This window comes from Eschscholzia californica, unplaced genomic scaffold (genome assembly GCF_041429995.1).
Source record: "Eschscholzia californica isolate CP2 unplaced genomic scaffold, dmEscCali1.0.p SCAF_3, whole genome shotgun sequence".
NCBI lineage: Eukaryota > Viridiplantae > Streptophyta > Magnoliopsida > Ranunculales > Papaveraceae > Eschscholzia > Eschscholzia californica.
Genome location: NW_028238420.1, coordinates 11,600,234 through 11,608,703, shown reverse-complemented (window position 1 = coordinate 11,608,703; position 8,470 = coordinate 11,600,234). Strand labels below are relative to the sequence as shown.

At 36.2% G+C, this 8,470-nt stretch overlaps 1 pseudogene across 1 annotated transcript; it reads right to left on the bottom strand.

Moving 5' to 3' along the window:
- Positions 1–2,629: 2,629 nt before the first annotated feature.
- Positions 2,630–6,364, bottom strand: LOC147548414 (uncharacterized; annotated as a pseudogene). Its single transcript, XR_015236728.1, has 3 exons — positions 6,308–6,364; positions 3,106–4,503; positions 2,630–3,028 (listed from the first exon to the last, which is right to left on the bottom strand). The product of XR_015236728.1 is annotated as an uncharacterized LOC147548414 (transcript).
- Positions 6,365–8,470: the final 2,106 nt, after the last annotated feature.

The window sequence follows — 8,470 nt, the reverse complement described above, 5'->3', positions numbered from 1 at the left end:
GGACCCCAGCATCATGTTGATCTCAAACCCAACTCTTATGACCAAGTTGCCCTTTCTTCACTAGTCTTAATTGTCTCGATACACAACTTTTCTCCATCACTAGAAACTGTCATCCAATTTACACCAATTATCATTCTCACGAATCGTAATCGTCTCTAACCACATCTTAAACCACACTGAAGGAAACAATCACAACACGTCCCGGGGTCTTCCTTTTGCGAGTAAAACGAAAAAAATAAGGAGAATCCAAGAAAACATCGAACATAACATCTTTTACTCTTCGTAGTTTTTAATCTTGAAGCTTTTAGACACATAGTCTTGACCATTTTTATCTTTTCCTAAAGTCCAGACCAATCACAGCTCTACATTATACACCACTTATCGGACACCAGAACTCATGCTCTGATACCACTTGTGACGCCCCGTACCCCATAAATAGGCACGAGCACGCCCGGCAATTCACAGACAAGCCGAAAATTCGGCAGCATCTCCTTTGTAAATCGAACCGATCGCACCTGTAAAACTTGTCATGCAAATCATACATTCGCATACCCAAACACAACGGAAGCTAAAATAAAACAAAATTATTCTAACAAACTCTGGTTCAAAACCGAACCACCAGAACTCACTTAACTCATCCAGCACAAATTCATACATCCTTATACAACCTATGTGATACATGTATATGTTATATGGTTCTCCATGAATAAAAGTATAACTTGAAACTAAAGAAAATCAAAGTGAAAAGAAATAACACCAAAGTGGCGCCCCGCCACAACCACTGCAATCCATCTGCTATCCCTGCCACTGCAGATGATTCTAACCAGACTACTAAAGAAGTACTTGCACACTAAGAACTGGTAGGGGGTCAGTAACTCACCGACACGAGTTAAACTGGTAGAGGAGTCCCAAAACAAAACTATGACAAAATCCTTTTTCGCAAGTAAAACATGCACACATATAAATATATCAATCCTACTTCAAGCATACAATAACAGACTTAACTGCCCACCCATGGTAAGCCTCTCAATTAACAGGAAGTTACCCAGAGAATTCTATAGTACTTTGGCTAGTACCGTCCCATACCGGCACTAACCAAGGTACTCAAATTCTCTCGAGAAAGTGGCTTACCGCCCTCTCCCACTAGGCGACTCCACAGTCATTGAAAAGCTAACCTCGTGATAAATATACACACCTAGCTTAACTAGATACGTTTTAGCTTCACCGAAGTCGAATAGTCAGGTCGTTCCTCCAATATTCGTGTTGGGACGAAAAGCATATTCTCATCAGTACCCTAACATGCAACTATTTCTTCTGGTTTTGGAAAAGCATTTATTGTGTCAAAAGCCGAAATAATACTATTTTCTTGTAAAAACGTCCTTCACCCACAATCTCAGCAGATTCGGAACTCGCCCGTTACACCCTCGACTGAGATAGGCTTTTTAAAACATTACTTATCTTATCACACACAGAAGTGGCATAACCAAGAGTCATATCATAACGTGCAGAGGGATCCCAATCACCAAACCAGTCGAGCGGTTTGAGGTGTACAACCCCTCAGCCCCGAGGGTAAGAACAAACAGGTTACAGTCCAGTCGAGCGGTCAAGGGTAGCAAATCCCTGAGCCCCGAGAGTCCAACCTAAACGAGAATCCTGGCCAGAGAGTGGAGCACTACAACTGCCAAGAGCTTCATGACTCGTCTCAGGCCACTTCACCAATCACATACAGCATACGAAATCAATACGTTTGCAAAACATCGATTATCACAATCCGTTTCAAAAACCATTTATCTAGAAATCATTCGTAGGACATGTTTGCATACACAAAACCATCGCATCAAGTTCACAAATCTCATCGAAATCCGAGTATAAATCATTAACACCATCAATAATCAATAATCACAACCAACGATACAACTTTCATTGAAACCAAGGGTTTAAATCATGCATATATGATCACCTACCATCTATACATAGTGATGCATGCATATCTCCTACTTCTAGAATGAATCTAGACAATAATATAAAAGAAAACAAGAGATCACCCCTACCTAGCGACTTAGAATTTCGTCGTCCTCCGCTTTGGCTCGAGCAACTCGCTCTACACTCGTTTCGGCTCCCCCTCTGACAAAAACAAATAAAGTAAACATAAATGTTGGATATTCCAACAAGGACATTGCCATAAAACAAGAGTCAAAAGAACTCAATGCATAAAACACTTAAAACCCAAATCCAACCCGCTTAACATCGGAAGGACCCACGTGTGACTCTTTTCTGTCTTAGATCCAAAACAACCCAAAGTTACCAGATTCTCGGTACATTCCGGTACGCGGTACGAAAACGGATACGCGGTACGCCTATTAGACTGTATCTGGTACGTTGGGGATATACCTCTCCGGTACGCTAATTCGGTACATAATTTGCTTAATATAAAATTTCGATTCGTTACCTTAATAAGATATTCCAAAATTTAATTATAGAGTCATAGACATAAATATTTCAAAACTCATAAGGGATGAAACAACTAATTACTCAAAATAGTCATATTACTTAAAACATAAAAATAAATTCATAAAATAGAAATTACTTGGAAAAACTTAAAACTCAAAATCCAGAAGAAATATTACTAAATTACTAATATTAATTCATCTTTCCTTTGCCTTTGTCTTTTGAACTGCTTCCTTTTGCAAACTTTGATGTGCTTGAAGTGTTAGATGGTGTATTATCTTCTTCATTATCATCATGAACTTGATCATCTTCTAAGGAACTCCAACGCATATCCTCTAGTCTGATAATTGAGTCATCTAGGTGTGTGTGTGTGTGTGTGTTCAAGATTGATGTCCCACTTTTTGTAAGGGCCTTCCTTATAACCCTTAGTAAAACGTGATTGAAGACGAATATTGGAATGAATGCAAACCAAATTATCAGCTCTCGTAGAATTCAACCTATTTATCTTCACACTATGTATAAATGAATATGTGCTCCAATTCCTTTCGACAGACGAGCTAGTAATTGGATGAGCCAATACCTTCAAAATAAAAATATAAATATTTAAAAACTATGAAAATAATAGCAGAAAAATAATAAATACTAATAAAATTTTACCTTTTTAGCTACTTGAGCCAATTTTAGAGTTTCTGAACCATATGTGCACCACCAATCAATTGCATTCATTGTTACAGCATCAGTTTGGGCAGACATCATGGCATATATAGCTTTTCTTAAGTGAAATCTCGCAAATTCCTCCCGCAATTCTTTTGATTCATTAACATCTTATGATATTCTATCAAATGCTTCCAAACCCCCCATTGTTACCTCTTTGTCTTGATTTGGAGATTTTCTTGTTGTACCACCTGGGGCAGGTGTAGCAAGATAGAGAGAATCATAATACCTTGGGGTTAGTGCAAATCCAAGACAATGCAATGGAATATTCATTTTTTCCCACCTCTTAAGCACAATACTTTTGATTTCAGGATATTTATCGGCATGTTTTCCTTCACACATAAATATCTTTTATTTCACCAAGCATATTGTTCATTCTTTCATAAATTTCACCCACTTTTTGACCTTCTCCATCACAAAACTTGATTAAGAAATATATTGGTTTTGTAATGCTTAGTATATGGTCCACATCATCCCAAAATTCTTCACTAATAACTGTATTTGTAACTAATTCTCCCATTTTCCGATTGTGTTTATCTCCACTTTTTACCATACTTTCCATGTTCTAACAACAATAGTAGTTGCAAGAGCTTCTCTACAATCGACAAGTCGCTTCAACAAAATATAATGTGAAGCAAACCTAGTTTTTGCCACTTTAAGAAGTTCTAATTTGGAATGATTCCTAAATAAAGCTAAAGCATGTGTGTGGTTAAGAAAGTATTTCACAATATTCTTTCCACTTCTATAAGTATTTATAAACCATGTAAACTCTTTCGCAGTATCTTTGAAAATAAGATTTAAAGTGTCAACAACACAAGGAGACCAAAAAATGTGTTTGTGTACCTTCTGAACTTCTTTACCAGCATGCTTGTAATTTGCTGCATTATCAGTAACAACTTGCAATACGTTAGATGAACCTACTGTTTCAATTGCTTCAAGTAAGAACTCTGAAATTGCTAAACCAGTTTTTTCTGTTCTTTCAAAATCTTGAGCATATAAGAAAATGGCGCCTAGGTTATTTACTGCAATGATGTTAATCAATGGTTGGTGTTTAACATTAATCCAACCATCTGAAACAATTGAAACTCCATGGGAATACCATGTATCCTTGACAGGTGTCATATCCGTTTCAACATTTCTTCTACACTCATCTAACAAAGTAGTTATTGCCTATTCATATAATGGAGCCTTGTAATCCTTAGGCCCTCAACTTATTGTTGTAATCATCTGAAATTGAGGATTTCTAAGAACATTAAAAGGAATTCCATTTGCACACAGTCCTTTCATGATTTTCATATCAACCTCGTCTCTATCCATTATTTTGAATGCACTTTCGTGGTCCTGAAAATACTTGTTTTGGTTTTGTAAGAGTGAACTTTTTAGTGACGAAGAAATTTCTTTTTTTTCGCTTCAATTGATTTTTGACGCACTTTCTCATATAAAGATCGATTGCTCATCAAAACATTACATCGTTTGCTATCAGCTTTTTTGCCTACTGGAGGACCAAAGAAGTGAACGTAAATACGAGTATATGAACTTGTAAAATTACCTTTACAATGTTTGCAAGACCAATTTTTTTGACCCACCGCCCGTATTTGTAGATTTATTATCATTGAAAATAACTTCATCATGCAATGGTTTTGATTCTTTTGAATTTGAATCATCTTTTTTTTGTCTTGGTTTGTTCGAATTGTTGGTTCTTGCACATGAATTATTGTTAGCATTAATAGAATGGTCATCTTCACCAGAACTCTCTTCCAAATTATGAATTTCAATATCTTCTTGATCAACATCTAGTGTGTGAGATGAAGAAATATCATGATCATCTCTTGTTCTTTTTTTTTCCACACACCATCTTTGTAAATCACTCCAAAAAACTACACAAAACTATGAGTAATTTATAAACTAAGTAGGAGGTGATCCATATATATATATATGTTTACATGCAAAAGGGTCCTTGGTTAATAGTAGGTTATTTCAATTAGAAATTGTTATTTAAGATTTTTATTTTATTGGTAATAATGAGATGTTTCTAATTAATTAAGTATTTTTTTTTATTTGTTGAAAGAATTAATTAAGTGGTTAGAAATTAGAAATTGTAACATTCTAGTACCTACTAATTAATAAGAAGACCCTAAATTTTTAAATATTTTTTTGACAAATCTTACAGAGAAATTCGTTTTTTTCAATTAGAACTTCCTTAAATTTTCAATGATTCTCAATACAACAATATATGATCTTTTGGAAATTATTTAATTTAAAAGTTAAAATTCTACATAGAAAATCCTGTGGAGATGGGAGCTGTCTTTTTATGGAGATTTAATAGAGATATGAGTTGTCCTTGCTGTTTTAGGTTATAAAAACCCTAAAATCAAATCCGATGGTCAAAAATCCATCAAGATGAAAATATTGGAAACCCTAAAGATAATGGGCTACAAAAAAGAGCATTCCCTATTCTAAAGAGAACTAGCCGACCACTTTGGCTCTCACTCACTCTCTCTTTCTCTCCTTCTCTCAAGAAAACTATGATAATAGAAACCTAATATAGAGTAATAGAAAGAAGAAGTGAAGATTTGTTATTGGGTTTTTGTACTTTATCTTCTTCTTCCTATTACTCTACATTTTTTTTCTTTAACCATTCTGTAAAAGTTTCATATTTCGAAAGGATTAGGAGCCTTCAAGTAATCATGGTATGTATTTCTTCTTCTCTAAAGAACAGTTCGCTAGATGGTGCGATCTGGTACGCGGACGCACCCTAAAAGGGTACGCGCGATCCAGCTCGCGATTCGCAAGAGGTACCAACGAATCTGATAACCTTGAAACAACCACAATTTAGATTTGTTTTGATCGTACCACACATCGCTGGAAAGGTCATTCAATTTCTAACATTTCGTTACTTTAAGTTCTCGGCCAAATTCCAAGTGTTTAACCTCGAAACGAACAAAATAGACGCAGCAGTGCATCAGTCTTCCCCGAATGCTCGATGTTCACTCTAACAGACATAACTCCCTCATCCGAACACGAAACGACTATTACCATACCATTCTGGAGTCGTCTCGAGACGAGCTACAAGTTAGCGGAAGACTCTAAAAGCTTTTGAGCTCTCTAGGTCGAGCTACGGGCCCAAACAGTACACTGTTACGACCTGAAGTCCGGGCAAATCGATAATTTCGGACTCATTTTCATCTTTAGGTTCAACCATTACTCTTAAATCAAGCATCACACTAATACTACATGAATTCTCACTCATGCAAACCCTAAAATCAGAAAACCCCCAAATTTAACCATTTAACCCTAAAATTAAGAACAAGCCAATAAAATCATCAAAACAACAATTACTAACTTGATTTAGTTGTTCTTGATTTACTTGTTCATAATTTCTTCCCAAAGTAATACAAATTCGTAGCAAATATATCCATTAAAACCAAATTACGGAGAAATTGGATTTTAGAGAGAGAGAAAACTTTTACCTTCAACCTCCATTGTTGACAACCCTATAGCTTCAATAAGTACATGGTATCAACCCTCTTCAATTCTTTATCATCCTTCATCAATTTAGCAAAGTAGTTTCTCCCAAAAGCAAACCCTAGACTTGAACACGAGTTGGATAGAGAAGAAGGTCGAATCTGATTTCTTCACTTAAACAGCCCAAATTTCAGTTTAGTCCCTGGGTTTGATCAGATCACTAAATACCCATCGGATTGCTAAATACCCCCCAAATTTGCACAGTTTGCAAATTTAATCCCTGTTTTGACTTAGTCTACCTTCAAAATGGTCCCTTATCTAACTTGAAATCTTGGGATGTTACAGGTTGAGATCTTTAGGAAGATTCAGGATTAAGTCAGTAAGTGTGCGGCGCGCTTTTGCCTCCCATATGTCAGGGTGCAAGCCAAGACCCTTATACTTCTTGCCCAGGGTAGACATGGTTGTATTTTATATGAAATAAAGCTGGAGCTCCTTAGATGATTTGACCGACCTCCCAGTTCCGGGCTTAGGTGTCATGTATCTTTGGGCCTAGTGGTCATGTTGCCTTGAGACGGGTTGGTCCGCTGGGCTTCTGATTTATCATCAATTACTAATACTAAAAAAGAAAAAATGGAAGAAGTCAGGGAAGAGGTCGTCTCCCCTCGCCCTTTCAATCCTCGCATTCCCCCTTCAATCCTCCCTTGAAGCTATAGTAAGTTCAAGAGCCCAACCTAGGGAAAGAAATTCAAACCACGATGAGGGCACTTGCAATTAATGGACCAGCATATTGGGAAAATGTTCGAAGTCCAACCCTATTAGGATTCCTCCTGATTTTGACCACAAACATAACAACCCAAAAGTAATGGTGTGATGTTTTTCACTTTTAAGTACGTTTCAACAATCTAGTGTTTGAAAGAACTCAAAATACCTCCCAACTCAACTTTCCACTTCTATCTTTATACTTTCAACGAGAGATAGTAGAATTAAGATTTTTCTTCGTTGTCCCTGTTTGCTTCAGAAAAATGTGTGTAGTGTTTAAGATTACCTTCATCTTTGGCCAACATTTTAACTCGGATGAAAGCGTTTTCTCTAGCCTAAGAACAACGTTGTAGTTAAAGTAGTCTGGTGATTCCATAGAAAAAAAAAAGTGTGAAGATGTCTTAGATTTTTTTTTCAGATTTAGTCCTTAGTTGCTTTACTAAGTAAGTACTTTTTAAAGTTGTCTTTGTTTATTTCTTAGGTTAGGTTTTGTATGGAGTGTTCTTTAAGTTTTCAACAATAGTATCCTATTGCATTTTGTGTAATTTTAAGAGTTACTTAGACGACTCTCTTAATGTCGTTTGATCGCGTTGGAATCGATTTTATTTGTATCTATTATGCTAATATCCCCTTTTCAACATGTACGGCAGACCACCACTCTCTCCAACTACTTTCCACTTCCTCTTTGTTCGAACTTTGAGAGTTTCTCATGGTTTAACCCAAACAGAAGTGCATGCGCAAATTGACAAGTAACTTTCTGTCTTTCTTTTTGTGGGTTAACACCGATTATAGAATATCTCTATGTCTCCCTGAAGCATTTATCGCACAAATCTATTTATCTTTCTCTCACCTTGCATTTGATACATTTATGGGGGTAACAAGTTAATCAAAGGTTGATCCAAGGTGGCATGATCTTCGTATTAAACATTTTGGACGCCATCATCAACACTGGATCCTTTTCTTAGCGGAAGTTGAGATTTTTCTTTGCAAAACAAAACTTCGAATTAATACCACAATTTCAAGTGAATAATTTGAAAGCTTTGAAATATCAAGTGGAGTAGTTTCAAAGATTTCAAAACTTTCA